Below are 13,792 nucleotides of genomic sequence, written 5' to 3'. Positions count from 1 at the left end.
TGTCACCTGCCCCGGATCCCTCAGGTTGCGCCACATCCCGGGCAGGTCTACGCGATTACCTCGCACTGTTCTCCCTGGCCAAAGAGGGACACGCAGGTTATGTCACCAGCTTTGGTGTTGAGGAGACCTTGGAGGGGAAATTACCCCTCACCGGTAGGAATCTGTGACCTGTGAGACCAGCTGGCACTGCCCACGAAGAAGAACATAAAAGCTGGTAGTGGCACCGCCAAGAAGCGAGCGCTGGGCAATGGTGCCCTGTCGTGCCCCAGGTCAGTGCTTGCGCCTTGTGCGCCTCATACGAAACTTGTGAATTCCCTGTTTGAAGATTCCCTGTCAAGAATAATGATAGCAGCTCCTTAAATTATCCTAATGACATTTCCTTCTCTGTCTCCCAAAAAAATCCTGTTTGGTTCCTTCACCTGTCATAGGGAATTCAGTGTAACATCCCCATGGCAGAGGAGAACATCCATTTGTTCCCAAACCTCAGAATCTGTCCTACCTTTGTCATGAATGACAAAAATGTCATCACTTCAAAACAGATTTTGCCTCATGTATGTGCCAGGTTTGTTAGCCATGACCAAGGCAACCATTTCCTCTTAACAATGAGGAAAAAAAAATAACCTTAGAAATGTCTTTCCAATGAGATAATCCTGAGTTTCAAAATCTACTGAAAGGGGAAACTACTTTTTTTTTTGTACAGTAGTAGAAATAGAATAAAAAATGTTCCTATATTTCCCTGAGTAAAAACTTTGTTTGGAGAATATGTACTTTCTTTCCCCACCCTAATTTTACCTCATTGTTTTAATGAGGAAAAAACAATTCCTTATCTGAATATAATTTATTGATAAATGACATTGGTGATGTATTCTACTTAAACCCTGCTTCACTGAAAAAGACTGATACAGAATTTGTGACAATTAAGGGAAGAGTGCTGCTATGTTTCCTCTAATACTGGCAGTAACATAGCTTGCACAGTATTTGGTGATTCAGCAAGTTCTGTAACAAAGCAAAGCTCTTGATTTCATTTGTGTGTTGGTATCAGGCAGTTTGTCCACTTCACTGCTGTCTGAGCTCCGGGAACAATTAAAAATACATTCATGCTGGTGTTTGAACTGAATTATTTTCATATTCTGGGTTTTTGAATATCAAAATCTCTAAGCTTTAAGCCTGGAATAAAAAGTGTAGTATTGTGAGAGCTCTTGCATTCCTTCTAATAATCCACTTGACATTAACAAATAGATTGGAAGAACTGTAAATGCTGTTTCTCTAATGCTGCCCCTGGGTGCATTATGGAATTTTTATGGATAATAAAGACCATATTAACACAACCCTTTCTAAACAGAAATTTAAACTGCTTCCCTATTGCTTTATGGATTGATTTTCCTGATGTTTAGAGATTAGAATAGTTTACCTCAAAATATAATTTGTAAGTTAACAAAGTTTGTTTTAAATCACTGATTAGGACAATTCAGAAAGCAATCCAGCTGTTCATTGCACAAATATTTGAAACAGTATCTGAAGATGAGATGTCTTAGCTTTCAGAAATGAATGGATCCACAAAATCATTTGCTGGAGAAAACACCTTATCAAGTTATTTAAAAATTTTTCTTCATATTATGCTACTTTTTAAAGTGTCAATTGGAGCAGCCCAATCCTTAGTCCTTTGAGGGTATTGATGTTGGGTGTATTGTGTTATAAAGTTCTTCACTGGTCAGTGAAGATATTTGGGATAGTTGAGCAGCTTCTTATTTACCATTTTTATTATTTACATAATTTATACAGTTAATTAAAACATCCCAGGAGTGAAATGCGCAGGGTTAACCTCAGCCAGCTCTTATTACTATATATATTACTACATCAACAATACATCTATTGTTGAATTTTCTTACCCCTGACTTCATTTCATTTTAGGAGTTGTTGGTGACTGTTGACAAACAAGTTCTATGGATCTAAGGATCTGTCCCATAGAGAAAAGTACAACTGCAGGAATTAGACCTTTGCAAGAAGGTTTGGTTTTTCACATGTATTATTAAGCTCAGCTCCAAGTTAGCAGATGTTCATTTTATAAAATAAAGTATCTGATACCCATGCATTCCAGTAAAATTTAGTGTACGAGGCCAAGATATGGCAAGTAAGGGGAAGCTTAGGAAGGCTGAAGATGATAAATTGCCACAGATTGAGTAATAGTAAAAATGAGAGTTGCTTTAGAGTTGCATTCTTTTGTTTAGAATGAATGATGATAATGACCTGAAAACAGAACGTGCTTTAAATGAAAGACAAGTGACCAAACTTCTGCACAACATCCTTTCTGTTAGCTCAGAAATTGGAGTGACTTTTAAGGCTGTATATTACAGGCATAAATAAAAATCCTTCACAAATCGGTATTAAATTGTTTTTGCCTACACTGAAGGGAGTTGAAAAGACTTTATTATCTCATTCATTATTCAAAAAATGTCTGTGTCTGATGGAACATGATAAGGTAATTCTAGTGAGGACATAGATATAAAATATATAGAATGTAATTCTTAAAAGATTGCTTTTAGATTTGCTGGATTGTACAGACTTTTTACCAGGGCATGGAGTGATAGCACAAGGGGTAATAACTTTAAACTGAAAGAGGGTATATTTAGATTACATACTACAAAGAAGTTCTTTACTGTGAGGGTGGTGAGGCACTGGAACAGATTGCCCAGAGAGGTTGTGGATGGCCCATCCCTGGCAGTGTTCAAGGCCAAGTTAGATGCAGCTTTGAGCAACCAGATCTAATGGAAGGTGTCCCTGCCCATGGGAGGGGAGTTGGAACTAGATAATTTTTCAGGTCCTTCCAACCCAAACATTTTCATGAGTCTATGGTTTTATGATATAAGGTCTAAAAGGAGATTTGCTATTGGGCTGTTCTTTATTTACTTGTTTTCTTTCCCCAGTACTGTACATTGAGCACAGAGTGCTAGTTTGAATAAGCCAAATGGCTGATCTACTTACCTTCTACTTATCTTCTTTGTTTTATATAATGAGACCTGATGATTTTCAATTGAGAAAAATCTGTTTTGAATCTGGTACACTAGCTGTTCCATAAAAGCTTTAAACTGCCAAATCTTATGATTGCTTTGTTGTTTTTTTTCCCTGTTGTGATATCTGCATTTTGTTCATCTGCATGAAAGATATCTGGACATCTGCCTCAGTTCTCCTTGGAGACCTTCATGGTAAGCATCTGCAGTTCCATGATTCACCAGACACGCTGGCTGGTATGTAGGGTTCTGGAGCCATGTGAAGCTGAGGTGATGGTTGCTGGATGGTGGAGAGGTAGATGTCTTCTCCCCTTTTCATGTGTCACAGCATGGCTGTGGCTACATCCATCGTTATGAATGGCTTACACCTTGCAGTCTTTCTGTGACCCAGCATGAAATTGCATAACTGGGATTTGAGTCATTTGAGGTGTTGTGAGTATAAGACACAGGGTAATTACAAAATTGACCACAGTTCATCATTAGCTCAACTAGTTAGAAGTTAACATTCATAAGCAAGACTTTGTCATAAACTTTTTTAGAAGTAGGACTGTACAATTGAAGTCTGAGGAAATGTACTGAAAATCCCATCTAAAGTCTTAAGATAATTTATTTCAATAGGCATGCTTATGAGGGTCTCTAATACATCTGCTTTTTCTTTTCAAGATAAAAAATAATTAATTAAATATACCTGTGGTTAATTGTAGACTGCTTAACAAATGCAACCTTGGGGCATAGTTCTAAGTTCAAATACCTACTGAACTTGCTATGTTTCACTCAGTAACTTTGCTATGGTCTGGCAAGTTGAAATCATCAGCTTCTTTCACGAATCCATTTGCTGCCACTCTTGAAAGTTACCTGGAGCAGAGATGATGAAAATCATAATGAAGAAGAGGACATCTGCTTTCAAATGCTTCGACGACTTTACATGTCATAGCCCTTTGCCACTAGAGGACAGCAAGATCTCAGGAAAAGGACATTGTGTGAGGAGGTGAGAGAAAAGGAGAGAAATTGCTTACACAAGAGTTTAGAAAGCCTTAGTTCAGAAGTTATATTCTTCTAGGTATAATCAATTTTCTTAAAGGTTGGGTCAGTTTTGGAAGATATTTAAAGAGAAAATATGGAGGAGGCAGACAAATAAAAGCTGAAGTTTTAATGTAGTGCTTTGTCTATCAGTTATAGATGATGTTATTTGAAAAGTACAGTACTAATTAGCTTTGAGAGCTGTATGCTGTTTCCATTTAATTCATATATAGTTTTGTATTGATTTCAGCCATACTAGAACTTTTCTTTGAAATCTTAAATAACTCATAGTTGTTCTGATTTTTTGATGAATAAATGAGATACCCTTATGTAGAAAGATTCTTACAGTCTGTTATTTAGAATGGAAATATAGACTGAACACACTGAAAAGGAATCTTCTGCCTCTACACCCATTACTTTAATCATATTTATTCTGTAACTTCTAATGCAAGGACTCATTAAAGGTTTCAACATAAGCTGTAGGAAATGCATTCAGAGCAGTGCAATTCATAACCAAAATCAAACTTTTCACCTTTGTGGCTTTAACATGTCAGACAGAAAAAACTTATTTAATCTTTATGGTAAGTCACTTGGTGATATTTCTCCATTAAGGGTTCAAAAGCCTCTTTGAAGTGACCTTAATTTGTCATAAATCTGAATTGAGTTTTAACTGAAAATTATACAGTGAGTTATAATCATAGCAAGAAGAGCTCCTGAACATCTATTTTATCATCACTGAATCATCACTGAACTGAGAAGGACATATCAGATTTTGCAGTCTCATGGTCATTTCATTCCAGGCCAGTTGGATTAATGTATATGATCACAAGCCTGAGGAACAACTAATCTTGCTCACCAGAAAAGTGGGGAGAAAGTGAAGAAAATATCCAAACAATCAGCAAAACAGAGACACAGCAGTGACAAGCAATCACTGTTGCCATGCTCTTTATTGCTTCAGCCTAGAGCCAGAAAACAACGATGGTGCATAGCAAGGGATGAATATAGAGAAATATGCTGAAACTTGCACCTAATAATTTTGAGGATCACTTAACAAGTGTTCTTTACAAAATCTTATGTTAGTGGGAATGTGAAATTCAATAGGACCCAAGTGAAATTTCTCAAGTACTTTCATGCTGCATTGTTCATCCCTAGAACATCTGCCTTCTTGGCAGGGCTGAGTGTCCCAATAATTTATCCTGTGTGGATACACATTACACATCGTAAATCTGAAGAAAATTTTCTTTGAAAACACATGGAAATGGCACTACCAATATGAAAGTTTGGTATCTGAGTGAGTTTTTTAGTGAGTGCTTTTTTAGACTGGAGCAATTAAATTCTGCATTTTCTGTTTCCCAGAATGTTGACTTGACCAGGGGGCTATAGGCAGGACTGGGATCAGACTTTCTGCAGCTGTCTGGAGAGAACTAGTATGTCATACAGCAGAGAATGCATGTTTTATGGGACCATAATGAACTATAGGAATCAGGATTATCTAAATCAGTGAATAGGATTTCTCTTCTCTTCCAGCAAGCTAAAAAAATATATTCTGTCTCCAGATGTACTGAGCTATACCCAGGTGAGGATGACGTGAACTCTTACTTCATTTTAGATGCCAGATTCTGGGAAGTACCAGAGATTCCAAGAGTGATCAAGTATAAACCATATATGATGTAGTCATTCTTCATCATTCCTTTAGGTAGCTATTGTCTCTGTCATTCTGTATCTGTCTGTGGTCAAGTGTGACTCTGCCCTTGTAGTCTCTAGATAAGTCAGACATTTAAAGCCACAGAGTGCACTGTCAGGGCAAGAGGCTTAAAATTTAGTGTGACAGTGCTAGAAGATGTCATATTTAACTCTCTTTCTAGAATAGTCTTTATTCAGTGATGCAAATGGTTGCAGTTCACTAAGGTACCAATTTAGCAGTGTCCTTAATCATGCCTAATCTGTAATCATGCCATCATTTACTTTGAAATCCAAGGGGCTAATTCCTTCCTGATTTTTTTTCTTGCAGTTGGTGTCAACTTTATCTTCAAGCACAAGCTATTTTGTTTTTAGTCATAAGGACAGCCATAGAGTTGGTTTTTTTTTTATAGACTTGATCAAATGCAGAAGAATTTTTGTTGAAATCCTGTGAGAAGTTTCTTCAGAAATCCCTGCATTGTTAGGCTAGGGTTGAAGTGCCAGCAGAGGTGTGGCATGTGGGATGTTGAATCCCATCTTCAAGAAAATAAATACTAGAAAGCTTCCCAGAAGTTCTTAGTGCATTTGAAACTCTGATTTCAGATCTGAATGGATCTCATCAAAGGATTATATGCTCTGAACTTCCAGAGGCAGTCCTTTTCATCTAGCTGAAAATTAAATACTAAGTTCCTTTAGTTTTCCATTGATCCCCCAGTTTTAATTATGTAGCTTGAACTGCTTATTACAGGGGTGCTGTTATATTTTGTTATGTGTACTGATAAATGGGATGAAGAATGTTGCATATTTTCCATGGAGTTCATGTTAATAGACAGAGAATGTAGTTACTTGTGTGCTACGTAAGTTCTATATTTATGAGCTGAAATGGGCAACAGCATGATGTAGAATTTTATCTCTAAACCATTTTGTGGCATATTTTTGACTCAGTTTATGTAGTTTCTTAAAACTTTCTCATTCTAATAGGGTAGCAGTTCTTTTTAGTACTTCATTTTCTATTGTGTTTAAATTCTCTATATGAGACATGTATTGAAACCAAATTATGTTTCTCTTTTTATAACTGTAGCAGATTCTGAATATCCTGAGGCTATACCTGACTTGCATACAGAAAAATTAGATAACCATTGCATAATAGGAGTGGCTGGAGAACACTGGAGCTGCAAATACTCTTTTAAACTTATGTAATTTTAAAAATGTGACTCAAATAAAGAAGGATTTTGGGGTCAGATATACATTCAATTAAGTTACAGCTTATGACTTGAAAACTTCAAAATAAAGGACATGCCACATAATTATTACTTCATTTCTGATAAGTTATTTTCCCAGTTGTCCTTTACAAATTTATTTTTTTCTCCCTTCCAGTCTTCATTCCCATGTCACCTTTCACCATCTTTCAGTACATGCCAAAGGAATAGTCAGACAACCAGACAGACACTAGCAGGGGCTCTTCACTCCTGATATTCAAGTACAAGTGATGCAACAGTCAGACATTTCACTCTTTTAGGTATTGCTCTGCACCACAAGTCTAACTTCATCCCCTCAGATCCTAATTTAGTCTTCTATCTCTTTAAAGAAAAAAATAACAACAAAAAAACCTTCAAAACAACATATGATTAGGGAAGGGGAAAAATATGAGAGGTATCTTTTTGGTTTGGGGTCAATGTAGATGAAAGTATGTTCTGGCAACTGGAAGACTGCAGTCTCTCATCAATATCTCTGTGGTAGGAAGTAGAGCATAGGTGTTTCAAATCATGGAGAAAAGACAAGGCAAAGTACTTGGTGTGAGGTACAATCTAATACCTGCTGGTATCTCAAGTGCATTAGAAAAATGTCTTTGCAGTCACGAGGGCTAAACTTCTTTTTGACAGTTTCTGCTCTGCACAAAGAAAGCAAACAGTAATGAGAAGAGAGACCTGACTCCCCAGGGCAGTTTCTAAGAACAAACAAAGCAGACTTTTTCTACATGTTTTGAAGACCTTTTAAGGTCCTTTTAAAGACCTTTAAAGACCATAATGAATTGAAAGGGAAACCAAGCTGTAAAATGTATTTTCAAATGTATTTATAAACAACAAAATATCACTTTATTCTCAAGCAAGGTAAATAAAGCCATTAAATACATAGCTCAGAGCTGTAAAAAACATACTGCCTTTGAATCAGAAGAAATATTTCCCACTACATCTTCAAAACAATTTTAAAATTCTGTCTGGCAATGAGACTAGTCTTGAAAACAGTAACCCTACCTAGCTTTAAACTGTTAAATGTCAGAGCTGAGCTTATGTTCACAATGGAACTAAATGATGAACAGCACCAATTGAATGACCTTTATTGAGTAAACAATTTGTTGCAGTCTCTGGTGAAGCCTTTCCATTGACATGCCTTTAGATTAGAGGATACGTTAGAATAAACAGTACTGATTGCTAACAGTAAAGGAAACATTCAAAATACTACTTTATTTCCCCATCCTCCCTAAAGCCTGTCACTTCATTTTCATGTACCTGCTAAAAAATGCCCAAGGCTGCTTGAAACATTCAGAGATTTCTTTGAAAATTAATCTGCATGGAAAAGAAATTGAGAGCAAGGGCAGCCTTCTTCCTGCTACACAGGTGATGGAAGAAAATAACTGTAATTTTTGGGTTAAGGGCCATCTTGTGTCAGGAATTTAGGTAGCAATGAGCTTTTCCCCCACAACACTTGAATAGCTTGGACATTAACTGGGCACAAGTGAAGTACTTTTGCTTTGAAGTATTGTGGCAGTGCTTCCTCAGGGAATCAGGAGTCTTGAGGTGGGACATTCATATCTAGTAAATAGAAAACTCATGTGCTTGGTTTCAGAACCAAATGTCTCCAAATTCCTTTTGCTGTGCAATGTGACAATGCCTTTTTGGAATTGCATTCCAGGGTCCTTTCCCTGCAGAATATGCTATGGAAATAAGGCAATGTCTCTGTTCTCTTCTTGTTGCAGTTTAGGGCATAGTATTAACATAGAGTAATGTCACAGAATTACAGAATATGCTGAGTTAGAAGGAAACCACAAGAATCACTGAGTCCAAGTCCTGGCTCTGCCCAGAACCATTCCTAAAAGTCACACCTTAGGCTATTAAGGCACTGTCTCAGGCACTTAGAATAGTGCCTGAGAGGATTGTCCAAATGCTTCTTGAACTCTGTCAGGCTTGGTGCTGTAACTACTTCCCTGGGGAGCCTGTTCAGTGCCTGACCACCCTCTGGGTGAAAAAGCTTTTTCTAATGTCCAATCTAAACCACCTCTGACTCAGCTTCAGGCCATTCCCTTGGATCCTGTCACTGGTCAACAGACAAATCAGTGTCTGCCCCTCCTCTTCCCCACACAAGGAAGTTGTAACTGCAGTGAGGTCTCTCTTCAGTCTCCTCCAGGCTGAACAGACCAAGTGACCTCAGCCACTTCTCACCAGGCTTCCCCTCAGGGCCCTTCACCATCCTTGTTGCCCTCCTCTGGACCCTCTCTAATAGTTAAATATCTTCTTTACATTGTGGCTGCCAAAACTGCCCCCAGCACTGGTGAGGTGAGGCTGCCCCAGGGCAGAGCAGAGCGGGACAATCCCCTCCCTTGCCTGGCTGGTGATGCTGTGCCTGATGCACCCCAGGAGACGCTTGGTCCTCCTGACTTCCAGAGCACTGCTGACTCGCATTCAACTTGCCATTGACCAGGACCTACACTGGAGATGATATTGCAGTGTTTGGATACATATTTTCAAAGGCCAGTGTGTGCCTTTGGTTAGCCTGAAACATAGAATGGTATTTAAGTGGTTATGGTTTGTTTTTCTGAGCACAGGCAAATACATGTTCCATATGAAGTGTCTCCTTGGGCACCAGGCACTTTCAGAAGGGTGTGAAAGCAGAATACCAGCCTAAGAACGCAGCTCACAGAAAAATGTTCAGAGCACAGATGGGTTGCAGTGCCTGAAGCCCACAGGGAATGAGCAACAGAGTTGAGCATGTGTTTTCTTCGATGATGGTTGGGTAGAGACTGTGTTTGGTAGTGGGTTCTGATTTTGTATTTCAATGCAGTCATGAATTTTCATGACGTTCAAGAAGATACCTCTTTACTTAGTCACACTGTAGGGAAATTTTGCTGAATGTATGAGTATCTTATTCTCTTATAGCATGTTGTAATTGGAGAAGAATTGGAGTCTTCTTTTTTCAGTTATTTAAAATGAATAGTTGAAAAACAAGTATAGTAAGCAATCAGATCAGTGCTAAAAAGTTCCTGAGTTCTGTGCTAATTAATGAGGAATTAACTTGAATCTGTGACAAATTCAACTAAGCAAGTAATCAGTCTTTCCGTGTGCTAAAAAAATTCTTTGTCAACTTGAAACCTATCAGTAAGTTTATCAGTTAAGGACAATTGATCTATGCATGTTCGTTCTTCTGATATTAATCTAGCTGATTATCTCCTTTTATATATTTGCTCCTCATTAGTTGTCACATGCATAATTTATGATTCAGTTTTTAAAGCATAGATTTCTGTACATTAGTTCCTGTATGTCTTCTTGTAAAGCTTTGCTGTAGAAAACTTAAAAACTAAGAGGATCATATTATATTATTGTATAAACCTGTTCAGAGTGACTGAAAGAAACAGCATATATCCCCTGCTAACTGATATTGTTCCTTTGCAGGGTTCCAGCTACATAGAAAGAACATGAAAACTGTTTGACTGATTTTTCCAGTAAGTGATGCATGTATATTTAGTTACCTGAGACATCTAAAGTTAATCTAAAACAAGCTGTGCAAGATTGGGTGTATTTGGTAGGGTGCTTGTCAGTGTTCAAGGTCATGTGGCTGGGTGACCTGCAGGAGCTCTCGGAACAGCTGAGGTATTGGAGTAGGACAAAAGGATGGGAACAGCAGGAGGCTGCAGGGGAGCAAAGGTGGAAGTAGGAGCCTGCCCCAGAGCAACATGTATTGATGTAAGTGGGAAGGTGAGAAGTGGATATTAACAGAGCTTCAAGGAGCTACACTTCCATATGGTTAAACAGCTGTGTGCTTGCTGCTCTCAGAAACATGTTTTCCTATTACAGCTTGGAGCTGATTCATTTAGAGACACACTCCAGACCATAGCATAATGAAGCAGAGCCTTGTTTTCTATCTACGTTATGATATTTTAATTAAATACCAGATAAAATATTAAAAAGTACTCTAGGTGACTTAGAAATCTAATTTACTTTTTCATCAGATTTCTTAGAACAATGTTGAATTTGTCTTAAATTCTGTTTGAACCAATGTAAAAATGGAGCCTAAATACCAGTGTCTAATGTGCAGCCATAATTATTTATTTTAAAGAATCTTAGTGCTTGTTAGAAAATGTAGAAAATGAGAAATATTATTGTTGCTGTTTTCCTTCAAATCACTTAGGCTAGATTGTAGGAATGATGAGTAAACAGTAGTATTGACAGAACAGAGTAGGAATTTTGCTAAAAATGTAAAGGAGAAACTAAAGGTGAAAGAAGTTGAGTGCCCTAAAGAATTATTTTTCTTATTACATGATTCTTTCCTAGACCCATAACACCTCTGAACAGATTATTCTATTCTTAATTTTTGTATCTTAGAAGACATTATAATTTACTCAGACTGTGGAACCTTGCATTTTAAATCTTCACTAATGTCTGTTGTAAATACCATTTTTGCATTGATGAAAGAAATTATTTTTTTTTGCAGAGTTAATATTTTTCTTCAGTCCCTCTTGCTTAACTTTGTTATAATCCTTTAGGTAAGCATTTTAAAATAATACATATTAAAGACAGTTGAAATATGGAATAAATTTGGAAGATTCTAGGAAGGTAGCAAAATCTTAAATGTAGTTGAGATGTTTGCTGACACATCTTTACTGGGTGACAAAAATATATAGCTTTGTTTTGTATAACAAAGCTATAAAGAATGGTGAGATTACATAATATTTGGATTTGAGTTGTTCTTCTGGGATTTAGGTCCTGAGATAAAATATAACAACTTCAGACATAGTTTGAACAGCTCTTGTTTTTCTCCATCTTTAAGTAGTGCAAATATTACTGAAGCATCTGTGTACAGACATAGGTAAGAGTCACTCATCCATGTCTTTTCTGCAAAGCTGCTGCTGTTAACAGGGCTGGCAATCCACAGCCTTCACTCTTTAGACCTTCTTTCTTCTTCCTGTAGAAGTAGTTTCTGTAGACCCAAATCAGCCCAAAATCAGTGAAGACAGAACAGAACCCAAAGAGTTCCATAAATAACATGTCATCATGAGGTGAGGCTGTGAGAAGAAGAGACTTTCTACAGTTTATGTTTCTACTTCTGCAGAGGAAAAGCTCAGCCTGAATGTCAGTAACTCTTTTACATATTCTGTGGTATGGATGAAAATTTCAGTATGATATCACACATGGCATCATTTTCATCACATTTCATAATTTTGTAGAGAACCGCCCACTTTATTTATCCACTTGTTTCAAGAAAACCTGTGTTAAAATACTTAAACTGTGATAGCTCAGTGTCCATATTGCTTATTCATACTTCGACTCAAACCCCTTGTACATTTATGAAAAAAATATGTACTGCATTCCATTTTTAAACCACCTATTCATGCAGCCCCATGTCCAAAAGAAGTTGACTCTTAAAGAAGTGACTCCTAAGTGTTCCACTAAAATACATACCCACTTTGCTATCAAATGTGTATTTCTTAGCAAATCAGATTAAAAAACTTAAAGGTGCTTGTGAAAAACTCTAGAACTTTTCAGAAAAAATACAAAGAATCATTAGCAACATCACTGAATATAATAAAAGATGTAAACAGATAATTGCTTTTCCTTAAAAACAGAAGTAAAAAATTCTCTCCTAAGAAAACCTTCAAAAAGAAAAAGTAGGATTATTTCAATTGCACAGTTCATGTCATGAATTTTCTAAAGAAAGTGTAATCCTGTGTTAATGCAGCTTCTTTAACTTGACTGTACAAGGTTGGGTTTAAACCCAAAAACCTTTACAGAAATTTTAATATCTCTTTGAATCCTCTGGAAGAAGAGTGACATTCTACAATGGAGACTTTGCACCAGCTATTTTAAGTCTTCCAAAAAGAGATTTTACAATTTTCATACATCAGTGTGGTTATTTCTTTTTGTGTTTGCAGAAGCTCAGATTTGTGATCTTTCTTTTTTTTAATCTCTTTGAGCATATATGGTGATAAATCTCTTTTAGAGTGATTAATAATAAAATTCTTGCAAACACAAATGTAAATACGTCAGAACTGCATTTTCTATGTTGCAGTTCTGCATTACTCCAATTTTTTCAGTCAACCTTAGATTTATTTTAGTAAATTTCTTTCAAATACAGTGTTGAGTTAGATTCCAGGACTGCTCTGTAATATTTAGGATTTTTTTTTTTTTTTTTTAAATCTCAGTGTCAGGTGATATGATTGTAAATTATTTTCATGGATACTGGATCTTGAAAGGGGGAGGGGATTGGGAAGGTTGTGTGGGCATGGAAGTTAGAAACCACTAAATGAAGGCAGAGGACAAAATGGCATGAAAGGAGAAAAGTATAAAATAAATGACATAGAGGATATAGATGAGCATTCAGTTTCAGAAAGTCAGAAGAATGGATCAGGCAGACCACAAAAGCAAGTGCAAGGGGCAGAGCTGATTGAAAAAGAATTTGCTACATTGCACATTTTCATCAGAACCAAGCTTTGCACTTAGTTGCCCAAGCCTTCAACTTCTCAGGTACACTGGTTCCATCAAATGGAGCTGAATTGATCCCATCTTTCTTTTGCCTGATAGCAATCAAAAGACAAGAAAATGAAGAAATTCCTAGGGCCCATCAGGCTATGAAATGCATTTTGAATAATGCAGCTATTTCTACAATGCCAAATAAAATTTGTCAGCTTAGTTACTGTGTCAATTAGCCATAAATAGATCTTGTCATTAGATAACAGAACAGCTGTATATTTGATATTATTTACTTTGCTTCTTCTGATGGCAAACACTGCTTCATCATAGTGCCAGATTAATTTTTATAAAGGGATTTCTAGCTGATATAAAATATCATCATTCCACTGACTTAAATACATC

General features: G+C 36.9%; 1 long non-coding RNA gene across 1 annotated transcript; it reads left to right on the top strand.

The window, feature by feature from the left end:
- Positions 1-183: 183 nt before the first annotated feature.
- LOC111923551 (uncharacterized) lies at positions 184-4,365 on the top strand. Its single transcript, XR_015275906.1, has 3 exons — positions 184-269; positions 3,162-3,203; positions 3,787-4,365. It is a non-coding gene; the product is annotated as an uncharacterized LOC111923551 (long non-coding RNA).
- The last annotated feature ends 9,427 nt before the right edge of the window (positions 4,366-13,792 follow it).

Source organism: Cyanistes caeruleus, chromosome 1 (assembly GCF_971803275.1).
Source record: "Cyanistes caeruleus chromosome 1, bCyaCae1.hap1.1, whole genome shotgun sequence".
Lineage (NCBI taxonomy): Eukaryota > Metazoa > Chordata > Aves > Passeriformes > Paridae > Cyanistes > Cyanistes caeruleus.
Note: the sequence above shows the minus strand (reverse complement) of the source record. Positions and strands in the feature narration are given on the sequence as shown.